This window comes from Pteropus alecto, unplaced genomic scaffold (genome assembly GCF_000325575.1).
Source record: "Pteropus alecto unplaced genomic scaffold, ASM32557v1 scaffold67, whole genome shotgun sequence".
NCBI lineage: Eukaryota > Metazoa > Chordata > Mammalia > Chiroptera > Pteropodidae > Pteropus > Pteropus alecto.
The window spans coordinates 781,174-804,517 of NW_006441061.1; the positions used below are offsets into that span (position 1 = coordinate 781,174).

The 23,344-nt window shown below is 40.2% G+C and overlaps 1 protein-coding gene and 1 non-coding gene across 2 annotated transcripts in view; both read right to left on the bottom strand.

Moving 5' to 3' along the window:
• Positions 1 to 23,344, bottom strand: part of DENND1A (DENN domain containing 1A) — a 428,365-nt gene that overhangs the window by 283,522 nt on the left and 121,499 nt on the right. The gene's annotated exons all lie outside the window — the stretch shown is intronic.
• Positions 2,827 to 2,959, bottom strand: LOC112484847. Its single transcript, XR_003048255.1, has one exon. It is a non-coding gene; the product is annotated as a U11 spliceosomal RNA (small nuclear RNA).

The window sequence follows — 23,344 nt, forward strand, 5'->3', positions numbered from 1 at the left end:
TTTCTGCAATGTTTGGTATATTTTTCATTTTTATCAAAGTCTAGACATATTCATGACTGAAAAACTAAATTTTAAATAACCATATATAAATATTATAAATATATGAAAAAGCACTAAAAATATGTCACGACTGTAGCATGCAGGTGGTAAGGTCGTGTGGGCTATTCTTTTCCCCTTCTATTTTCTTATCGCACCTTCAGTTTGGCAGCGAGAGTAGGATGCACAACGAGCATGTATTGATTGCATAATTGGAAACAAAATTTAAAAAAAAAAAAAAAAACTCCTGGCACCTTCTGTTTTTCCACCTCTTTTTCTCATTATCCAAAATCGAATTTGGTTTTAACTGGATTCTAATCCCTTAATAAATGATCACTTGATATCTCCATGATGTCATGGTTTTGACACTTCACTTCCAGGTGTTACATACTAAACAGATGACCCTGGGTTAAACATATGTCTTGAATTTCATTTACAGTATCAGGATAACTACTCCTGCCTCAGCCCCTTGCAGCTATCAGTAGGCTGCCTACCGCTCCCCTGGAATCAACCTTTGGCCAGCTTAGCTGGTCGGTGTATCAAGAGCTGTCACTCCACAACCCAGCAGGATTGAAGACGGGCAGGTCTGGTCTATGTCTAAAAGTGCAGATGTCAAGCGTTTAGGCAAACCTGTCAGGGAAAGGCCGAAACAGAGTAGACAGGCTCCTGTCAGTTCAACGGCCCCTCTATGTGAAGTGTCCTCAGTTTCAGGGACTTCTCTCTCCCAAACTTACCATTCCCCCACCCTCACCGCCCCCTCTCAGGTGAGAAGGCATGTTCTTTGTCCTCATGCCTTTTGGACGGAATTCTTGCGATGATCAAGCACTCACTCTCCTACTGGGAACAACTCTGCTCTGAAGCTCCATTCTCCTCTGACTGGTTTTCCCTCTCCACCTGGCCAAGCTAACTTCTAAATTTGACCTCAGAGAACCAGTGTCGGAGGCCCCTTGCTCTCCCCACCCCATTCCCTGGGCATTTCCTCATATCCCCGTTAAGTTTTCTGCAAATGCCTGTCTTCCTCTAGCATCAAATCTTACCATCTCCTTGGTGCATGGCCCGCTGGTCGACAATGGCTACTGCTCACCATATACGCCAACCTCTGCTGGGGCCAATTCTGGCAGATATAACATACCTACATTATGAACTGTATTTCTGATAGGACCTACTGAAGTTTCTCCCAAGAGGTGACCACTCATGAAAGCTGGAAAATGTATTGCAAACTTCCCACTTAGAATTTCCAAAGAACTTGAAAGTCCAAGGTTGCCTCAAGTCAAAAAAAGACCTAAATTTCACTGGGGAGAAGGATATTAGAAAGGGAAAATTAACATTTGCTCAGCTACTGCTATGCGCCAGCTATTTACCTACAAAAGCTATTTATTCCTTGCTACAACTCAATGAATTAAGAATTATCGCTACAGAAAACAATCTGACACTCGACAATGTTTAATAACTTTCTCAAGCAGCCAGCAGCTGCTGGGACAAATGTTGAACGCAGGTCTTTCTGATTTCAAAGTTAATGCTCTTTTCATCATACCATGCTGACGCCCAAATCTCCAACACAATTCAGAGCTACAAAGGCGCTTCCAAAGTCCTATGTAGCTCCATAAATGATACTCAGATGTGCACAAATGTTTATTTTCACTAAATTAAAAAGCGTGTGATAAAGTTATAAAAACTAAGGAAAGGTATTGTGACGCAAGAGTTCTTCGTTCTGTTGTTTTTTTAACACCACTGACCAAATTTTGTAACGAGGCATCAAATATTGAGAATTTTGAAGGCTTGTTGTTCAGTTAAGGCAACAAAATCACTATCAACAAAACTGTGACTCTAGGGAATCCTTTCTGGTCACTCGCCAGACAAGGAAAGAAAGGCCAAGTGCGGCTGCCCTGTGGAGTCATCTAAAGGTAACTTAGCTAAAGAGCATTCGGCACCGCACAAATTTAACTTGAGCTTTTAAGAAATTCTGATACTTTTTAAATGCTGCTAAGGACATCTCCCCAAAAATTACATAACTAAAAATTCTTAGAAGAGATCATTTCAATTTATCTCCCCCACCTACTTTGGATGAGTAGCAATACTTGAGAATGTTTATATAAAAAGGAATTAACAAATGTACATCAATATTTATACATAAATTAATAAAGTTATGTCTTCTGGAACCAGATTACCTACTGCTACTGTGAAATACTACCTAAAAGCAGAAGTATAATTTAAACATCTAACGGGGGCAGTCATCCAATACCCTGGCCTTTTAGGTGTCTCGATGAGCTGTCATCGTTCTGACAATCTTCACTACACCTCAGCCACATCCTCTTTTGGTCTCCGCCCTTCTCCGACCTTCCCATAGCCAAACCTGTTGTGCCTCTGAAATCACTAATTAAAACTCCCCAATTCTGAACCTAGTTTCCCACCCTTGGTATTTGTTCATTTTACAACTTCTACCATACCTGTTCTTAACCTGCATCACTGGAGGTCTCTTTCTTCTCCCCATTTATCAGACCCTTCTCTCTTTACTCCTGACTTATCCAGCTTAGTCCTATGGTCCATCATATCAGGAACCTAAAAGGCCCATGTCTCCTCTCATCATGTATGCATGGAAACGCCTTATACCTTCTGTGTGTCTATATTAAGGCTGATATGCATGGCTGGGGGAAAAATGCACACAAACATATTGGACCTCTATAAAGTCTACATTTACAAAGTCTATAGCATCGACTAAGCCTGAGCAGCATCCAGCAGTTCTTTTCACTGGTCAGTCCACGTAACTATTTTTTTGGGGGGGCGGGGGGAGGGAGTGCCAGGACCAACGATCACTAGCTGCCCAAGTACCAAAAAATTATGCTTCCGAAATCTCTTGATGTAGATTCCATACGAAGAGCAACCAAGCTTCCCTAGTGTGCCACGCATGAGAGAAGCCCTTTTTTACTATGTGACTGTTTTAAATCTTTCCATTCTCCACTTAAACATCGAATCTCAACAATCTTTTCCTCGTTCTCAGCATCTGATCTCTCCACCAACTTCATCAAGAAAATAGAAGCTATTGGACAAGAGTTACCTCAACTTTCCAACAACACATTCATTCATTCACTATCTATTAAACACCACTGGACGCCTGGGCTCTGGAACCAGACCACCTACATTCTTATTCTGGTTTCATCCTTTGGGTAAGTAATTTAACCTCTTTGTGGTTCTGGTTTACTCGTTTCTAAATGGCAGACATCAGCAGTACCAGTCTCACAGGGTTGTTATGAAGGTTCAATAAGTACGCCTGGAGCATTTGGAACGGTACCTGGCACAGAATCAGCATGCCATAAACATCAGCCAGTGCTACCACCGTGATGACAACTCTGTGGGCCAGACCCCAGACGTGCGCACATCTATACCCGTCCTTTCCCTCCTTCCCTTCTGTTACAACAGGAAATGTCCGTGTCTCCCTTCCTTTTAACTGGGTTCAGGAGAAGATGAAAACAAAATAAATGCAGCCTAAGGTGAGAAGACCTGGAAGGCAAAGTAACTAGCCCAAGGTCACGAGGCTATTAAAATGCAGAAATCAACTCAGACTCTAATTGCATCATCCTGCCTTCCACATACCTGTTCTATTCCATGACAGCAAGGTCAGTTCCTGCCACAGAAGTGATGCTCACATTTGACAAAGGAGAATGTCCCCCAAAGTAAGTAAGGGCCATTAAAGGCCAGAAGCTACAAGTATGCATAAAACACTACCTCATGGAAGAGGGAGTGCTGAATTCTGCAGGTGGGCGGGGAACGGCCTCGCAGCCTGCAGGCCGCCGCGGGATCCTGTGAACAGGACCACGCGGAGAATCCCTGGCGGAGAGTTAACAAGGGGCAGGGAGCGCCTTGATGGCGAGAAAAAGTCAGAGCTGCTACCGGCAGGAAATCTCCTGGACGTGACAAAATCTGTTTAATAAAAAAGGAGAACATATTAAAACTATTTGGCATGTGGGCCCAAATCAAACGGTACAGCATGAAAGTCTGGCGATCACCTGAGGACTGAACGCAGAGGCCCTTCAAGTAGGGAGTTTGAGTTCCGACGGCTGTCACGGAACCCCAAGCCTTCAAACGCGACTGAAGAGGCGATAGAAAAGAACTCTAAGGAGCAACTGCGGAGGTGCAGATAAGAGATTCTCCTACGCTCAGAACACCTGGAATCGCTTAAGAGACATCTGTCATCATCTGGGAATCGGAGATGAGAGTGCAGGACCACTGGCTCAGGTCAGTTCGGAACAGCAACTGTTCAGAGGAGTAAGGCAGCGGAACTTTGGGCTTTTCATCCTAGCTTTACACAAACCCCTGATTACGGCATTTAAAACTCTACAGTTTTCCCACAAATTAAGGTAAATACGATGACTACATTTTAAAATGAAGAGTGAAAATATGAAAACTGGACATCCTAAACATCTAATATGCCAATAATTCTTAAATACATCATATTTAATCTCACAACAATAAGCATATTAATTAGGTAATTACTTAATAATTTATTAGCTCCAAACTGAAAGTTGGAAGTGAAATATCTTGCCCAGGGACAGAATTCATAAAGGATGAACTGAGATTTGACTCTAGATCTGACTTTGCCACTTTACATGTTCATATAGGAAGAGGAGGTAAAAAGAAAAAAAAATCACAAAATGATGTCCCTCTATAGAGCTAGATCAGGCTTCCAAACAAAAGGCATCTAAAAAATGGAATTTACTTTTAAAATTAGTGAGTATAATTAGAAGCGTTCTTGCCTAGCAGGCACGTTAGAATTGATTAAGTAGAGGAAAGACAAAGCAGCGGCATTTTATGCTGGAGAGTGTACAGCACAGCTGGCTAGACCAGGCTGGGTGGTGCTGACCAGCACCCACCCTCAGCAATGATAAGAATGCTCCCCAAAGTCATGCTGGTGGGCTGGGACTAGTGTCTGCTCACACTGTAGCTGGCCTGCTTCAGTCACAGACACCAGTCTCTGGGCAGGGGGACGTTGAAAAAGTGTACACAGGTGGTTCCCTGCAGGCCACCCTGTCCACAACCACGTTGCGGGGACAGAAACTCTCAGAGTAGCACTGCTGGGAGAGAGAGCCATAAGTGCTCTGGTATGAAAAAAAAACACAATTTCATACACTGTACATTACCAAAACTATAAAACGATGGGGAGGATCTGGGGGAACAGATAAATTGAAAATGGATTCCGTCCTAGGCTCTCTTTCCGTAACAAGAGTCTACGGGTTGTCTGCCAGGAATAAACATTTCCTGATAACAGATTCCACCTGACTTCTTAAAAATTACTTTTTTGCTCACTTGTAAAATATGTCTTGCCCAAAATTTAACTCTTCTTACTTCTAGCAAGAGAAGTAAGAATTCAAAATTGTTGCAAAAAGATACTCTGTGGCTTAGAGATCCTGTGTTGGCAGCATATCGCACTGGCATGAGATTCTACAACTCATAAAAAGCGGCCTTGGTCAGACCATCCTACCAGAGACTGATCTGCCTGAAGACAGAAAACAGCCCCTTCCTTCTTCATTCGCCCACATAATAACGCCCCACCTTCCTTCATTCACCTACATAAACACCTGAACGAAGGGGGTGCTTAATACATGCCTGGTTAACGAGTGAGTAGAGTTATTTCCCACAACCTAGAGCTGATTTTCAGAGGTTAAGCAGCAAATCTCTAGATTTAAACTAAGCTAAATCGAACCTACGGTAGCCAAACTCCAGCGTCACCAACTCTAAGACTGGAGCTCAGGTAAATTCATGCTCCAGCACTGATCTCAAAGCCACAACAAATGTCCCTTAAAAGCATGACCTGGACCACTCTAAGGAGCAGCCTCTTTTAGGATATATGTGATCATGGCCACTACCAACAGAGAAAAGCAAATTTTCATCTAGTCCCTTCACAAAGACACTGTAAGCAATTCTAGAGAGTGGTGGACAGACACAGCACAAGAACAAGAGAAATTACTTCTCGTGCAGTCATTGTTTTTCAGTTAGCACCTTCACAGATCTCTACTCCTGGGTCAAATTAGATCTGATCAAGTAGAGAATGGATCCACGGACAACACTTACCTTCAAAGAGGAAAGAACACTTACAATGCCCATTTGCTTTTAAGGTTCTCGTACAGTAACAGTATCAAGCTCTCATTTAGCCTTTGGCAATTTTCCATATTCATTGTGTGATAAAGGTTTTTTAGTAACAGCCAAGTACAGCACCAGGCATCACAGCTGCCTTGAAAGCTGTCGTCACAGTCCATCAGTTTCATGCCTGTGGTTTCCTTTCATTCTCAGAGTCTATTTAAATTACTAATAATCAGGAAACCTACATGACAAGACATCTATTAAAGACAACTACTAATAAAATCAAAACTAAATATCAAATCGGATCACGGCGCGACCAGCTTCTGGGTTATAATTTAAGCTTGCATGAAGTGCAAACTAATGCACTGGAGGCACTGCTCCGAAGAACAAAACTAATTGCCTTTGTGAGTTCTCCCAACTCGTGAAACTCCTTCAGGGAAGGTACTGCTTTGTTAACAAACAGTAGCCACTTAAAATCCCATATGTTCTTAGTATCACATACATACATTCTCGGTGGGACTGAGGAATGAGAAACAAATTTTTATGCAAACTTCTCCATACACTATGCCAGCATTTTAAAGTGGGGGCCACCTGACTGCAATCACACGAACCATAAATACAAATCCACAATCTGGTTTTAAAGTCTGATACAGATAAAATAATTGTGACTTGGTGAGTGAATATGGCTACTTTTTATTTTACTTTTCCTTTTGCTGGCTAAAGTTACTATGCAAAATATACTGAGAAAGAGTAAATACATATAGATAGTCACACTGTAGTCCAAGAAACTTTATATATAATGCTCAGTGGCATTATATATAAAGTTCCATTGAGAGACCCCAGATTAGTCAGGTGATCTTAGGCAAGTAATACTTTCTCTGGGCCTCATGGGAAACTGAAGGACAAAAAATGATCTGATACTAAGTGTAGCTGTAAATTTCACAAGACTGGAGAGATTCTTGATCACCACTGCAGTCCCAATGCCTGTTTCTTGAAAGATGAACAGAGTCCATACCATGGGCCAGTCCTGACAATGACATGTATATAATATACCTCATTTATGTAGCGATACCTTGAAAGGAATGATTAGCCCCATCTCAGAGATAAGGAAACTGTTCAAAGAGAAAGCCCACCGTGCAAGCATCACACAACAACCGGGGGGAGTAGGGATTTGAACCGAGGTTTGCCTAACATCGAAACCTAACCTCTTCCATATTTTCTTCCACTAAGAGAAAAATAAATCTGTGAAACTGTATTATTTTGCTTACACCACACATGAATCAAACGAAACATTTTAGTCCGTCCAAGAAGGGATGATATGCACCATGTTTAATTCCTAAAATCTATTTTAATTTAGGACTTTGACGCCTCACTTACGTTTACGGAATTCTGAGTCCCGAGGGGACAGAGCACTATCGAAGCCCGTGACAGTGTCCCAGAGGTCACCCTCTGTCCACTCCACGTTTGCCAGCTTTTGCCACAATACACGGCTTACTCGCCCCCCGCTTCTCACCCATCGCTGGGATGCCAAACAGCGTGTTGTTGGAATAGCCGCTATCCCTCCAGCACGCACGGTCCAAATTTCTGCAAAGCAGCTACGAAGGCAATTTTGGAAACATACAACTCTCAACAACTCTCCCATCTGGTTTTCACACCGGCTCCTTCCTGCATTAGTCCACAGAAGTCACAGTCAGCTCCTGTTTTCTCGGAAACTAGCTGTCTTTTCATCTTGCTGGGTGTATGTTATGTCTGTCTGTCAGCAAATTGGGAAATGGCCTCCATCCTGACAGATACATTTTGTAAAGCCTTAAAAGCACATACACTAATGTGAAGGCAAAAAAGGAAATTTTTCCGTTTTTGGACTCTGGCTATTTGCTCTTTACAGCTTATGTGTCAAAGGAATGGGATTTCCCAGGTAGATATACTAACATAAAATGCATTAGTGTTAAGGTGGGGGCTCCCAATCCACCCAGGGCCAAAGGGTTAATACAAAATGACAGAATTTAATGACTGCTATTATGGTTGCCAGGCAACGAAGAGAAGGTGTGCCATAAAGGCCTAATTAATGAATGAGGTAGCAAGAGTTTCTGTTAAGTTGGTAAGCAGTTCACAGTTCACCATTGGTTGGCTTTGCCCAGATGGTAATACTCTTAAGCTTCCTCAGCTCCACTGAGCAGCAGCAAAATAATGTGATTATAGTTGCAGCTCTGGCTAAAGTTCTGACATCCTTTCCATACTCGGTGCGATTTCTCAAGTTAAACAACAGTCTTCTGCAAAGATTAATACCGAAGGCTGTACGTTTGCCTTTGGTTCCTCAGGTAATCCAGGTCCAGAAACACTGGAATGATTCTTTTCTGGGCACTCTTTTGCTGCAGAAACATTAAGAGCAGTTAAATTTGGGGCCCAACCTGAATTGCCATTGGAATTAGAGGCTTTGTTGGAAAAATCTTCTTTTCAAAGAAGAGCCCAGATGACAGTAACAAAGGGCTACAGCTGGAGTGTCCACTTTGGCCAAGGCCGGTCCTAGTGCTTCGCATTCATTCTCTGTAGTTTCCGCGGCCCTCTAAGACAAGAATCACCACTCTCACGGCGTAAGCCGAGGTTCAGAGGGAGCAAGGACCTCGCTCAGCATCGCACTTACGCGGCTAGGATGGGGCTGGGCCAGGACTCAAACCCGGTCCTGACTCCCAGGCCCGTTCTGTCCCCACTGCACGATGCTGCCACTGCAGCGGGTGACAATCGTGACGACGACTGCCCTCCGGAAAGCACTTGGGAGGCATCAAACATGGAGCTGCTACTTGAAATCTATTATTTTATTTGATCTTCAGCCTTAAAACAACGAAGAATCTGCTGGTGTTAAAGAGACGGAAAATGAAGCTCACTTAAGTATTTGCCAAAAGTCACGAATTTAGCAAATGAGGAAACCAGCACTTGAACTCAAGTCTGGGGGCCCAAGGCCTGCTCTCCTTTCACTGGGCCACACTGCCTCAGAAACTACCGTTCCTCTGAATTGAAGGCCGGCTATAATTTAATTTCCACCCTGAAAATGGGCATTAGACTCAATTACTCTGTTCCCTCCGTGCCATGATCATCAATTAAATATGTGAACTTTTCTTTAAAAAGTGTACCTTCTACATCAGAATGTAGTCCCAAATCACCACATACTCAAACAGGGAAGTTCCCTGAGAGCGAGTGTAATGGAATGGCAAAAAAAAAAAAAACCTTAAAAAAAAAAAAAAGGTTTTCTTCACCCCAACCCTCAGCTAAGTCTTGAAGAAAATAGAGAAAACAAGAGGGGTTGGGGTGGAGGGGACAGGAGAGGCAGCTGTCTCAGGTGGCCTGAGCTCCAAGGGAAGAAATGTTCTTATTCTTTAAGGGAGGAAGGTCTGCGCATGCTGGGGGGGGGGGGCAAGGGGGTCCCCAAATGAACAAAGGTAAAAAGAGGAGGAAGAAAGACTGGCCTGAGACCAGTTAATGTGCTCTCATTAATGGGCCCCCAACTTCAAATGTAATCAAAGTAGAGAACCCAGCTCAGTCTAGCAAAAGCTCAGAAGAATTGCCTCTCCAAGTCTTTCATTCACCAAAATACAGTCTTTTTTACTAGGCCCAGCAACTAGAACAGAAAATGTGTGCTCTTCCAACTGTCAGAGTTATTTAAAATACATTCAAACTCTTTTCAGACTTATCTCGGCACAGTGAACTTTATATTTTTTTATGGTTTGATCCATGATTATTTATAACTGACTCCTGCTTATCTATGGCAAGTTTTAAAGCCCAAGATTGGCCTCTCCCTGGTACACATGTCCTCAGTCCTGCTGTTTGTGGGTGTACACTTGGCGAAGACAAACGACGTCAGTTTAAGCAAAATGGAATCAGAAGATTGAATCAGCCACCTTTGCCCAAAAGAAACGGAAGTCATTCGTTCACTCATTCACTCTTCAAACATCCCATAGGCATTTAAAAGGCAAAATGCTAGAGATTTAAGTACAAAAAATAAGACTCTTAGATTATAAGCCTTCAAGACTTGGATTATAAATGATATGCCTTCTAAGTGCACAACTCACTTGTGAGAAGTGTCTTCTGCCTTAGACAGCTCACTCACTTGCTCATTGACTGTCCTCAATGCTCCCCCTCCCCCAGGGCCCTAATGGAGGTCCCTACGGCTTCTCCCCTGACCTATAACTAGATCCTCCATCGAAGCCAAAATGATTTTCTAACACACAAATCTGATGCCACTCCGTGAAGATTCTCTCGGTCTCTCTTCATTGACTTCAGGTTCGAGTGCAAAAGCCACACGTGGCCTATGAGGTCAGTGCTCTCCAGTCCTCCCCCGCAGGGACACTCTGCTCAAGAAACACTGAATTACTTGCCACTCTGCAGCAGTGCTATGCTCCCCTGTGCTACTGAATCTGCCTGTAATGCTCTTCCTAATCCCTACTCCTACCCAGATTCCCCACCTACGGGTAACATGCTCACTTGCCCTTGAAGGCTCAATTCACTTTTGACTTCACCAAGTGAGCTACTGCCCCCAGGGCTTTGCTCTTCTATACACTATGACATTGAAATTGTTAGCTGGACCATCTTCTCCTACAAGAATACCTCATGTCTGAGTTGCCAGGTTCATAGTAGAATGCAGTAAATGTCAACTAAACCAATGTTTACTGAACAAATGAATGGACTATAATTAACTACAGTATATAACATAACACTCTTCTACTACAATCTTTGCTTACTTCTCAGATTGCTAGAGGAGAAATTTCCAAATTTTTCTGTCTTCCTTCATTATTCTCAAAGGCACTGAACTAGTCTAACCTTTGCAGTCTTAGCAGTTGGTGCTCACTCCCATTTTTAAAGCCAATTGAGTTGCTCCAATTAACCAGCACTTCTCATCCAAATCCTTAGAGTTGAAAATTGAGAGCCACAATATAAAACAAGCATGCTCATCAGAGGAGACTGAAGAGAGGGAGGATCCAGGAGATCACACATGTGGAACACCTAATCAACTTCTAAAACTACATCTACCTAAACTTTCCTAACGAGACTTCAGTATGAATTTCATCCTTTAGCAGTACTAAAAAATAAACGCCACATTCTCAAGCTGGCTCCAGGCCAAATCTGTCTTCAACTTTGGCACTGAGAGTTAACCACCTGGAGTGAGGGGGAGGAGAGGGGAGGAGAGAAAGGGAAGAGAAGACAGAAGAGCATAAAACTGCAAAAATATTCACTGAGCAAACTTAAGAAAAGCCTGGCTGATTTAAACTGAAAGCTAGGATGCAGACAGGAGGTGGCAGCATGGACTTGAGGTCTGAGCATCAACACGCCTGGCCAGGCCTCGCAAGACTTTTCTTCAAGGCTGTGCCGCAGAAGCTGGACCATAACCTCTCTGAGCACAGGTCTGTCTCCTAAAAAAGGGAGGGGCAACTCGCCTTTCCCAGTTTAAAAGATAGTTTAAGAATGAAAAGACTAATAAGATGTTAGCAATTCCTAAAACAATTCAAGCTGTAAAAAAATATCCCCAAGTGCTTTGATAGCTGATACAAAGTTGTCAAAATTTCAACTTGTATTCTAATTTTGACTAATATTCTAAATTAGTTTCTAATGATTAAAAACATGAAATTGGCTTTATTGTATACCATTTCAATCTGGCTCAAATGCAACTAACAAATGCATCTTCAGGAAAATTTTTAGCAAAGAGAAATTTGAAGGCGACCCTTACTCATTTTTAAAATCTCACTTTCAATGAGGTCTAAGTTTATAGTAATATGTCCCTGCAATTGTAATGCCATTCAGAGGCAATGACATCAATTATGCCCAAGCCTGACTAATTGTCAACACTCTGGGTATAGCTAAAAATTGAGAAGCTGAAACTCTCTCATGACCCTCATTATATTTTTGCTTAAAAAGTTTTGATATCAGTAGCACAACTGTGAGTTAAATGCTAAAATTTAGCCACATTCAGAGACAGAATTTATAAAGCCTTTTAAGACACTTAAAAACTGAATGGTTCGGGTCTTTGATGTGACTAAACACTTCACAAACCAACTTGAGGAAAGTTTCCTTCTCTCCAGGAAAGAAGGCAAGGCAGCTGCCCACGACTACAGGTTCTGGAGTGTGATTTGGAAGCATTTGAGTATCACACTCCTCATAATTCAAACCCTGGTTTGTGTCTGTCTTTATAGGTCATTGTGGGACAGATGGAAAATATTAAGGAAAAGATACGGTGACTAAGCCAGCAGGCCGTGGCGCACAGTCGCAAGGCCCCAGCTAATCACGAGCAGATCTGCGGGCGGGCGCACTCAGCTCCCAGCACAGCTCTGGCGCATCCTCCCTCCGCCCCGCGGCAGGAGGGCCCCAGGCCAGCTGAGAGGGGCCACTGTGCCAAACAGACTGTGTGAGTCTCACTGCTCCGATGCTTCCAGAGAAAGAGGGAGAATCCATGGGCTCCTTTGTAAACAACTTCTTGTGCTTTCAGGCTGTGACCGACTTCAAACGTGGCATAACTTAATCCTGTCACAAATTATGCCATGGAAATCTTGAGACAGTTTTCCTTCTGAACATGTGTGTAGAAAAAAAAAAAAATCTTGACTATGGATTTTTAACCTGGAATCATAGTTATCCTGAGCAAATGCCTATGTGGTCGCTTATAAACCAGAGTCTCACAGGTAAACGGCAAACAAGGAAAGAAAATCAAGCACAGCTTTTAGCCAGTAACAAAAATTGCACAGCTAATTATAACGTCCCCTCACTACATAAACCCATCTTCAGTAAACTCTTGCTGGATATCAGCGAATACAAACCTTGAATATCAAAGTTTGTGTGCTTCACTGTGACATTTCTCTGTATGTCTGCCTAGCGGCATGCACCCACCCTCAAGTACTGGTTGAATAAAAAGCTTTAATTCCTAATAATGACCAAGCTTTATTCAAGGCTTAGTCTGCAACGGGTATTCTTCTGAAGACTTTATGTGTATGAAATTTCTGGAAAAAGTCATTTCACCAAGAAAGTTCTCATTTAGAAATGATATTATCATTAGTTCCTTTACACAAAGGCCTAGGGTGATTCAATAATAACTTGCCTAAGATTTAATCCAAGTCTGACTACAAACTCCGATTCTTCCTCCACTCCATGTTGCTTCTCGACAGCACTTGAACAAACTTCAGTCATTCCAAGCATGATGATTTCCGAAATGCACTAGTCCATGGGGCCCTTGAGGACAGGGATAGGACTTCATTCACAGCTGAATCCCCAGCACCCAGCACAGAGCATGAAAGAATGAAAAGAACAAAGAGAGAGAAGGAAGAGTCTCCGGTTTTTATCAGTTGCCCACATGGTAGGCAGCGCTGAATTAGGGTTCAAATGTCATAAGAGAGAACAGAGTGCGTGGGTGGCTCATGATAACTGGTAAATAAATCATAATGTGTGAAAAACAGATCTTGAATATGGATTTTTAATCTAGAATCCAGAACCTAGAAGGGGTTCTGTGAAAACTCTATTATTCATAAAACATAAGGACATCCAAAAAAAAATTTTTGGAGACTGTTACTGGAGCTTACAAGCAGATTTTCAAAAGATCTCAATCACCCAAAAAAGTTAGCCACATGAGGTGATAAAATTAAAGAAGATTCTCTTGGAGAATAGAGTGGGAAAGACCAAGGACTCTGGTGGTCGAGTCATGCCCTCCGAGCAGCCATCGAACCTTGGTCAAGGTCTTTCGCTCTAAAGCTCAGTGTTGTCATCTGTAATTTACACAGTTGTCACAAGAACGAAATGACATGGTGAATTTTAAAGGTATTAGGCAAAGTGCCTTCTCTCCACCTGGCTGCACACCAAGTATGTATGGCATACAACAGTGAAACATGAACAGGAGATGCTACAGACAGAACCATTGAAGGAAATATGAGGGTAACTACTACTGTTATTTTCCCTGAAACTGTTTTCTCTTTGAGTCATTTAAGAGTAAAAACCCAGAAAATGTCCTCTTTTTCCACAGTGCTACCAGAGTCTCATTTTTGTCGAATTAAAAGTTAATATCTATAGTTTGAACTACATTTTCTAAAGTAAAAGAAGTTGAATTGTATTGTCATATGTAAAGCAAATCAAAAGAAATTCTAAAATGTCTATGACACCTGTTGAAAGAAGGAAACATGGATTCTGTCTCAAAACTAATCCGACTGTACAGAGAAGAGCACTTTTCAGATATTCTCAGATGTATCCTTTGAAGCTGTCTGCTTTGACATCATAATTACTAAAAGGTGCAAAGGCCATGAGATCACAAGCAGATGAACACTCAAAGAAGAAGAAACATCAAAAATTAATCTTTTCTTGCTAAAGACCTTAAATGATAAGAAAATACTATCAGAAAACAAAAATTATAAGTTGAAGTGAAATAATAAAAAATTAGTACTTAATTTTTTAACTGTACCATTTTATATCAGCACCCTCCAAAATAGGAAAGAAACATTTAGGTATAAATCTAACAAAATATGTGTGGGAATTGTATGCTGAAAATGACAAAACACCAAAAAAAGAAATCCTAAATAGAGGAAGAGGCGTACTGTGTTCATGGGTCGAAAGACTCAAATATTGTTAAAATGTCAACTCTCCCCAAATTGATTATACATTCAACTAAATATTAATCCAAATTCCAGTATAATTTTCTGTAGATATCAAAAGCTGAGGAAATAGAGGAGTAAAATTTATGTTGTAAGGCAAAAAAAAAAAGGAATTTATTTTGAAAGAAAAAAAAAAAAAAAAAAAAAAAAAACTAGAACAAACACGATTTTGAAAAAGAAGAACATAACTGGAAGACTCATACTATCTGATAGAAACTGACTACAAAGCTCCAGTAATCAGGACAGTATGGAATTGACAGACACACAGACCAACAGAACAGCAGAGTCCACAAAGATATAGTCAATTTTTGAGAAATGTACAAAAGTAATTTAATGGAGAAAAGATAAACTTTTCAACACAGTATGCTAGAACAACTAGATGTCTATATGCAAAGAAAAAACTCACACCTTCAAAAACATAACTCAAAATGGACCATAGACCAAAATGTAAAACATAAAACTATAAAACTTCTAAAAAGAAAACACAGGAGAAAATCTTCGTGACCCTGAGTTAGACAAAGAGTTGCCAGGTAAGACATTGAAAGTACGATTCATCAAAGAGGGATGTGTCAGACTTTATCAAAATTGAAATCTTTTGCTCTGTGAAAAACTTCTATTAACAGAATGAATAGAACAAGCTACAGACTGGAAGAAAATATTTGCAAATCATACATCTAACAAAAAATTTGTATCAAAAACACTTACTTAAAACTCAACCATAAGAAAACAAATCAATTTTTTAAATGGGCAGAAGATCTGAATAGACACTTTACAAAAGTGTCAATAAGTGGCAAATAAGCACATGAATAGACATTCAAAATCACTAGTCATTACGGAAATGCAAATTAAAACCATAACAGATCCCACTAACACCTAACAGAATAGCTAAAATAAGAACACAGTGACAGTATCAAATGCTGGTGAAGATGTGGAGCAACTAGAACTCTCATGCATTGCTGGTAGGAATGCAAAATGATACAGCAACTTTTGGAATTAGTTTGGCAGTTTCTCGTAAAGTTGAACATATTCTCGGCATATGACCCAGTGATCCCACTCTTAGTTTTTACCCAAGAGAAACAAAAAACATGTGTCCACACAAAACCTTGTGTTCATACAAATGTTTACAACAAACAATCCAAATGCCTGTCAATGGTAAATGGATAAACAAACTGGTTACATTCATACAACGGAACACCTCCTCAATGATAAAAAGAAATGAATCACTGATACACAAAACATGAATGGATCTCAAATGTATTTTACTATGTCAAAGAAGCTAGTCCTCAAAAGATACATATCATATAATTATAAGGGTTAGGAATCGAAGGGCTTGACTATAAAGAGGCAGCACAAGGAAATTGGGGGTGGTGGAGGAGGTTATGGAACTGTTATCTTGACTGTGGCAGCAAATACAAGACTATGCATTCGTCAAAACTCAAATCTGTACATTACAAAGAGTAAATTTTTTTGCATGTGAACTTAAAAATAGAATTATAAAGCCATAGCACCTCTTAATTCTGTAAAAGAAATAGATTTAAACTTTTCTAAAACACTTACTTGACTGAATTTGTTTAGGAATGCAGCATATGGAATCAGAAGAATCATGCCACTTTTTTGTAAGGTTATTATGAGGATTAAATGAGAGAAAGCATGGAAAGCACTCAGCAAATTGTAAGCTTTTAATAAATATAAATTGTTATTAAATTTGTGTGTGTGTGAACAAGTATTTTTTTAGGTTATAGAAATACAGGATGTCACATTCACCCAGTATGACTATAAGATTATACGATACCCTGAAACCAAAAGAAGTCAACTATTGAGAAGTTTAAAATACGCAAATGACTAACCATTTGCACAGCAATCTAATAGCCTGTGCTTTCCTTAAGCAGGGTTCAATATTGCAACTGATTGTTTAATTATGTGTCTGCCTTCAGACCTTGAGCCATGGGAAATGGGAAATGTGTGTACCTCGTATATTACCACATCCCCAGTGCCTACAGTGGCATACCCAACAGCTACACATACCCAACAAGTATCTCCTTAACCTAAGTCAGGTAAGGCAGAAAGTATGGGATGCGGCAGCATAAAAGAGTGGGAAGAATGTGGCCGTTAAGAGTCAGACAGAGCTAGGCTCAAATACTGACAATATTAGTAATATTAACTTATTTAATAGCTGTTCTTCAAGATTCTCTTTCCTCTTCTATAAAATAAAGACAATTTTCCCCTTGCAGAGCTATTGCAAAAACTGAATGAAATAATATATGTGAATGTACCAAGCACTCAGCTCCCTAAACAAGATGGGCTTCTACTACTATGGTGAATTTCTGTCTCATTCTCTTACATTACCACATCCCAAAAGAAGGCTTGGGAACAAAGCTTGGGGTGGGGAGGGAGCCATATATATTAGATTACTACAAAGTAATGTCATATGTTATTAATTGATCTTCATAACAATCTTTTGAAAGACTTATTGTCCTCATTATACAGATGAGGAAAAAGAGGTCCAGAAAAGTTAGGATATGCTCATAGAGATGTGGCTGGAAAAACAAGAGCTGGGACTTGAACCTTCTGAGTTTATATTTTGGGCTTTTTTTCTCTCAAGAGAATCAAGGAACAAATCAAAGACGCACTCACCTAAAGGCTCAGTGGCCTTCCCAGAATTAACCAGCTGACAAAAACAAGAAGACTCCAATGTCTACTACGACCATCCTTAGATGCTCTAAGCCTGTCCGACCAGGGAGGAGCGAGTGATCACCACTCACAGAGCCCCTACGACCTGCTGACTTGCAAACACTGCTTCACACAACACTCTGAGTTAAGTCCTTATATCTGAATTTCAGAGAGGAAAGAAACAGTTTCAAGAGGTCAGGTAACTTACAGATCCTAAGCTAGCAAATGGGGAGCGGGGAAGCAAACCCAACCTTGTCTTGATTCCCAGGCTCCTGCTCTTTCCACTGTAACACGGGGCTCACTTCCAGAAACTTTATGACGCTCCAGTGATGTCTAAATGCCCAGTCAAAAGCCAGCTGCCTCATGTCACCCTCACTGCATACATAAACACTCAGTATTTGCCTGAAATTCCAAAACAGTATATGTTGAGATATATTTTCTTTTAAGAAGTTTTTATTATCAACCAAGAACTCTGAATTCCCAAAACAACATCAACCTTTTAGAAATATCACTGAAGACAGGCTGTACCTTCTCCACAATGTACTCATAGCTAAACATGGAGTTCTGATTAGAAGCAAAATCTCTTGTGATAATTATGCACACCAATAGCAATTTGCCTTTATTGAGGCTAAAGGCACAAACACATGAAACGAAGGTCTTCAGGAAGCTTTTAGGAACGGATGACCTGGAAGGGCCGTCCTATGAGCCTGGAAGGGCGAACACTGTCATTTCCATTTTACGGAGGGAGAAAAGCTCAGCATCTAACCCAAAGTCAAACAGTCCACGAGTCTCTCAGAGCGTCTAGCACAACAGTCTGTCCTCTCCTAATACAGTGTTTCTCTCTCACCACAGCAGAATTCATGGCTGGGTCATGCCGGGATGTCGCAAAGAAAAAGTTCCCTGCCCTCTGTCTCTGGTTCCCCAGTGAGAGCTGTTAGGAGAAAGAAGATAACAGCACAGAGCCGCTGTCTCTACCTACTTTAAAGAATAAATGAGGTTCACACTTGATGTTCCATCGAAAAGTGCTAAAAATGCTAAGAATCAATTGCAATTAAAAATTTTTTAAATACTGCCATGCATTAGCAAAACTGCGCTAAAACTTCTACAATCCCTCTGATCAGTGCATCTCAAACACATTCATGGGAATAAGGAAAGAATCGTCTAAAAAACATAAATTATAGCAATAAAGCCCTAATGAGCTCACTGGAATTTAATAAGATGATTTGAATTTTAAAAATCCACAGAATACTTGAGTCTGAAGAAATAGTGACAACTAACTATCTAGTCCAACTCTCTCATTTCGGTGATGAGGTTGACATAGGTCAGACGCCTTGTCTGATATCACCTGGCCTATTAGTGGTATACATAGAACTTGAACCCAGGTCCTAAAACTAATCTTCTGTATATACTACACTGCTTCAGTGAAGACTGCCTTAACTGATTAACTACTCATGTTGTGGTTACTGATCTTTAAATTATAGAATGTCAATGTAATGAATTCAACATTTTTAAGATAAACAAAAACTTCATTTAAGCCCATGAGGTGAGCTAAGGGAGTGTAGTAGTTAATCCTGCCTGGATTAGAATTATTATCCTAGGTTAGAACTGCTGTTGGCATCTAATACGGAAAACATTTAAAAATCTTTAAATTCAACCTTAAATTGAACTCAGTCCTGAAAGGGCAGCTCGCTATATAAGTGAGTAGTTCAAATTAAATTTACTAAGAAAACCCAGTTGTGCTTGGAAAAAAACAACAGAAGCAAAGATTTTTGTAAGCAGCCCTTGATTTTAAAAATAGTATTGTATGACAACACGACTTGCCCCTCTTCCATGTCCAAAAAGAAATTTCAAACTCCTCTCTCTTCAGGAGACTTTGCAGTCATCAGCAGCACTTTGAAGGGGGCAGACAATAGACTGGTATAAATCACCAGCAACTCCTAACCTTTGAAAATATTTTGCAAACAATACTCTTAAAATACACCTGAATTCCGAGTGAGGAAATGAACTGCCATTTGGTAACTGTTGTTGAAGTTTTGCCATTTACATTCTAAGTCCTTATGTAACCAAAAAAAATGCAAGTATCCTTCTGGGAAATGTATGTGAGAAAATTCTTTCGAAGACCATTAAAAAAAGCCCACTAGTTTAACAGTCTTAGCTGAGAAAACTCCCTAGAAGAACAAGAAATTGAAATAAGAGGAATAATATCCAGAATGTAAGGCACTGAACATATTAACATCTATCAGGGGACTCGTAACCAGTATTTGTTAAAGAGGATTTTAAGATTAATAGCTGAAATGAAATTAAATCTAAAACATATTTAAACTAATTTATATGTTTGTTTGTTACACACACAGGATCTCAGAAACAGTCATAACTTACAACCCCAAACCACTGTTTGCTGCTTCTCCTTTTACAAAGCAAAAACCTGAAGATAAATAATCATCACAACGCTGCACACTGCTGACATCTGGGCCAGATTACATCAAACACTGCCTTCCTGTTCAACACAGCACAAGAGGATAAAAAAATTTTCCCAATTTAAACCTGTCCCTAGAGTCATAAAGAATGAAAAACTGCCGAGTCAACAGCTTCTGGGTTTGTGCATGCGTGTGTGTATGTGTGTGTGTGTGTGTAGTAGGGGGGTGTTTTTGTTTGCCTGCTTTTCATTTCTCACTTCATGCATTTTCAATATATCTATGTACTTTTCCCTTGCCCCCTCACCATTCATTGGCTATGTAATGCTCCAAAAATTTGCACTCCAAATTATCAATGGAGCAAGCCTCATATCTTAAAGTGCCAAAAGAACGGGCTACTGGTACAGAAACCATTTGAAGGACATCAGCAACTTTTGTTAAGACTATTGTTTTATAGTTAAATGCCATTCAGAGCAACTTGAACCAGACCTTTCTACTATCAAAGAGAGTAATTCACTGGGTTGCCTAGGATTTAGCTGGCAGGCCATCCTAATAGTTATGGGGGAGGAGGGGGACCTTCACCTTGGCTAGAAAATACTACACAGAGCTTGAAATTGACCAAAGTAAGGAAAGTAAATATGATGGAAGAGACAATCTGGGTTTGCTGTGGCTGCTACTCAAATGATGGAGCCTGCGCTACATTGTTATAACATTCGCAGCACAGAATCATACACGAGAAGCTAAAAACATTTAGTGTCTTTAGCTAGACTATAACATTCCAGCCTTCGACCAGTCTAGAAATGTTTTCAAAAATAACAACTGAAGAATATTATCAGTTGTCCTCCATAATTTCGAGATATCTGTTCAACCACTCTGATTTCAGCATTGCTTTTCATTAGTAAAAAGTAAGAAAATGGGGATCTGTGGAGTTTTCAGAGTTGACTTAAGAAGTTTCAAATAATTAACTTGTAGACGCTGAAGCAGGAAGTGCAGTGAGGGAGTAGGAAGGAGTGGCAGAGAAAATAACAAGCAAACCCTGGGCTTTCTTCCTAAGCATCAGGATTCCTTATTTTCTTACCAAAAAAATAAAAATAAATTTTAAAGCATTTATCTCTCCTAAGCTCTACAACTAACTTGCTATTCTGAATAAGGATAATCTTCAGAAATAATAAAACTAAGGGAGACGGCTAGACTTTAAAGCATCTTGGAGTGACAAACTGAGAGAAGAAATGTGGTAACCCACGGAAAAATCTCAGTCCGACTTACACATGACTTGTAGCCGAAAGTTATCTCAGGGTTTCAGGTCCCACTCTTCTGAGTTGATGAACTCATACTATCTTTTAATGAGAGGCTCATATCTGCCTTTGATGTGTGAAAGACACTCCCAGCTGGAGGAGAGCACAAGAAAGATCTAAAATATTTGCTTCAGCTGCAAAGAGCTATTAATGAAAGTTTAGAAAATGAGGTAGCATTAGGGGAAAAATCTTTAGAGACGAGATGACATACCCTCATCTTGTGAACTCTTAGGGGGAAATATTTCAGTTAAAAAAAAATCTGACAAATAAGCTTCCCTCCTCTACACACCAGAGTTCTTCACCCTCCTCCGCCTGGTCTAGAGCACATTCTTAATCACCTGGTTATGTGGGAGACAGAAAAAGGGCTTCATGTAATTTGCTGTTCGCACAAAACACCAAGGGTGAGACTCACATAATAAATACAGAGGTTATAAAACTCAATGGATTCCTCAGCTCGAATGGGGGAGAATTTTAGAATTAATTCTTGTAAAACCACCTTTAAGTGTGTTTGAGGATGGGAATGCTTACGGTGAAATCCTGTGTGAAAGGGAACTCTTAACACAAGTTCAAAGAGTTCTCCATAATTCTCTGCACTGCTTAATGTTCTGAGATTACTATCATCTTCTAGTTATCAAAAAGAGAGCAAAAATAGAATTCAACATTCTTAATCACCTATTTATACATCTAAATATATTTTCTAACACTCCAATCTACTCTTAGTATAGTGCGCAGGTAAAGAAAACAATCATTAAACAATTTCCACGGGCTATTCAAGACTTTCCATTTAGAGTCTGGGATACTTTCAATCACTCTTAGCTGGTCTACCAAGTAACCACATTCCCTGAATGAGCGAGGAGAGTCACAGAGGCAGCAAATTATTTGAGAACTTCTCTTATGATAGGGAGGAGGAGGAAAGCACGTGATAAAAATATTAAGTTCTAGAAAAATTAATTCTATGTTGCTAACTCCTAAATTACGTGTTTTACACATTTTTACCTCTATGTTAACAACTTTACAAAGTGGGTCTCATTATCTTTTTTTTTTTTTTTTTACAGATGTGGGAAATAAAGATCAGAAACGTCAAGTGATGTGATTTATCACACAGCTAGGAAGTCAGAATTTGAACTAGTTCTGACTAAATCTAAAAGCTCTGCTTTAGAACTTTATGTAATACACATAGGGCATCATCTACCCTCTGTGGGAGGAATAAATGCTTAAGAGGGTTGAGGAAGGAAAATTATGTGAATGTGTATGAACAGGCAAATACTGGGGCTGGGAAATCAGTTATTTCACCCATTTTATTCATTAAACAAATACTTAAGGGGCACCCACTACAGTTCAGGCACTCTGAGGTTGCTCTCTTAATTGTAGCTAAATTCTTATAAGGTCGCTAGGAAAATATATGATTTCCCTTTCCAGAGTTTCCATATTCCGAGGCCTACGCGCCATGGACTCCTAAGCCAGTGACTCTCCCTTTTCCTCCTCACACGTGCCCGGCTGAAATCACGCCAAACCTCAGCAGCTTTAAAAGTAGTAAGTTTGCTAGAGTCTTAATGTTAAAAATAACAATTTCAATACCATAACTGGAAATAAATATTATATTCCAACGACCAAATTTTAACAAATGGTTAAGTAGGAAAGAGATATGGACTGATATGTTGGACCTCTTGAGATGACGATGGAATAACTAAGACAGCTTTCCCATCCACCATCGACATGTTACAGTATTAAAATAAACTTTGTAAGCAGAATACTCGCTTCTTCTTTGTAGTCAGATCATTCATTTTTCAAAACATTCTATCTGCCTCTCTGTCTTTAAATTCAGATAATGCAGTCTTTGGATTAAAGACAAGACTAGAGAAATTTTTAGTTTCTGGTCCCGATTACTACGCTGGTTTGCAGCAGTAACAAATTGTTTAAGGCCTTTTCTTATGATTCTCTCTGACAGAGGACAGCAGGGGAGAAGAAACTGCTTAACTCCCTCATGCCTCAGTTTCCTCAGTAAGTAAAATGAAGAGAGATCCTGGCCGCCTCTTCAGCCTGACAGAAATTAAAATTTGTTAAGTAAAGCTCCAGAGTGGGTGGGTGCTGAGTCCCATTAAAAAAAAAAAAAAAAAATACAACAATTCTCCAATCTGAGCTGCAAGTTCTTATTCTATAGTTGGGCAACACGACACCGATGAAAAGAAGGTGAAATCGAGGGTCTTGAGAGGAGAAGGGAAAGGATCATCGCCAGCAAAAA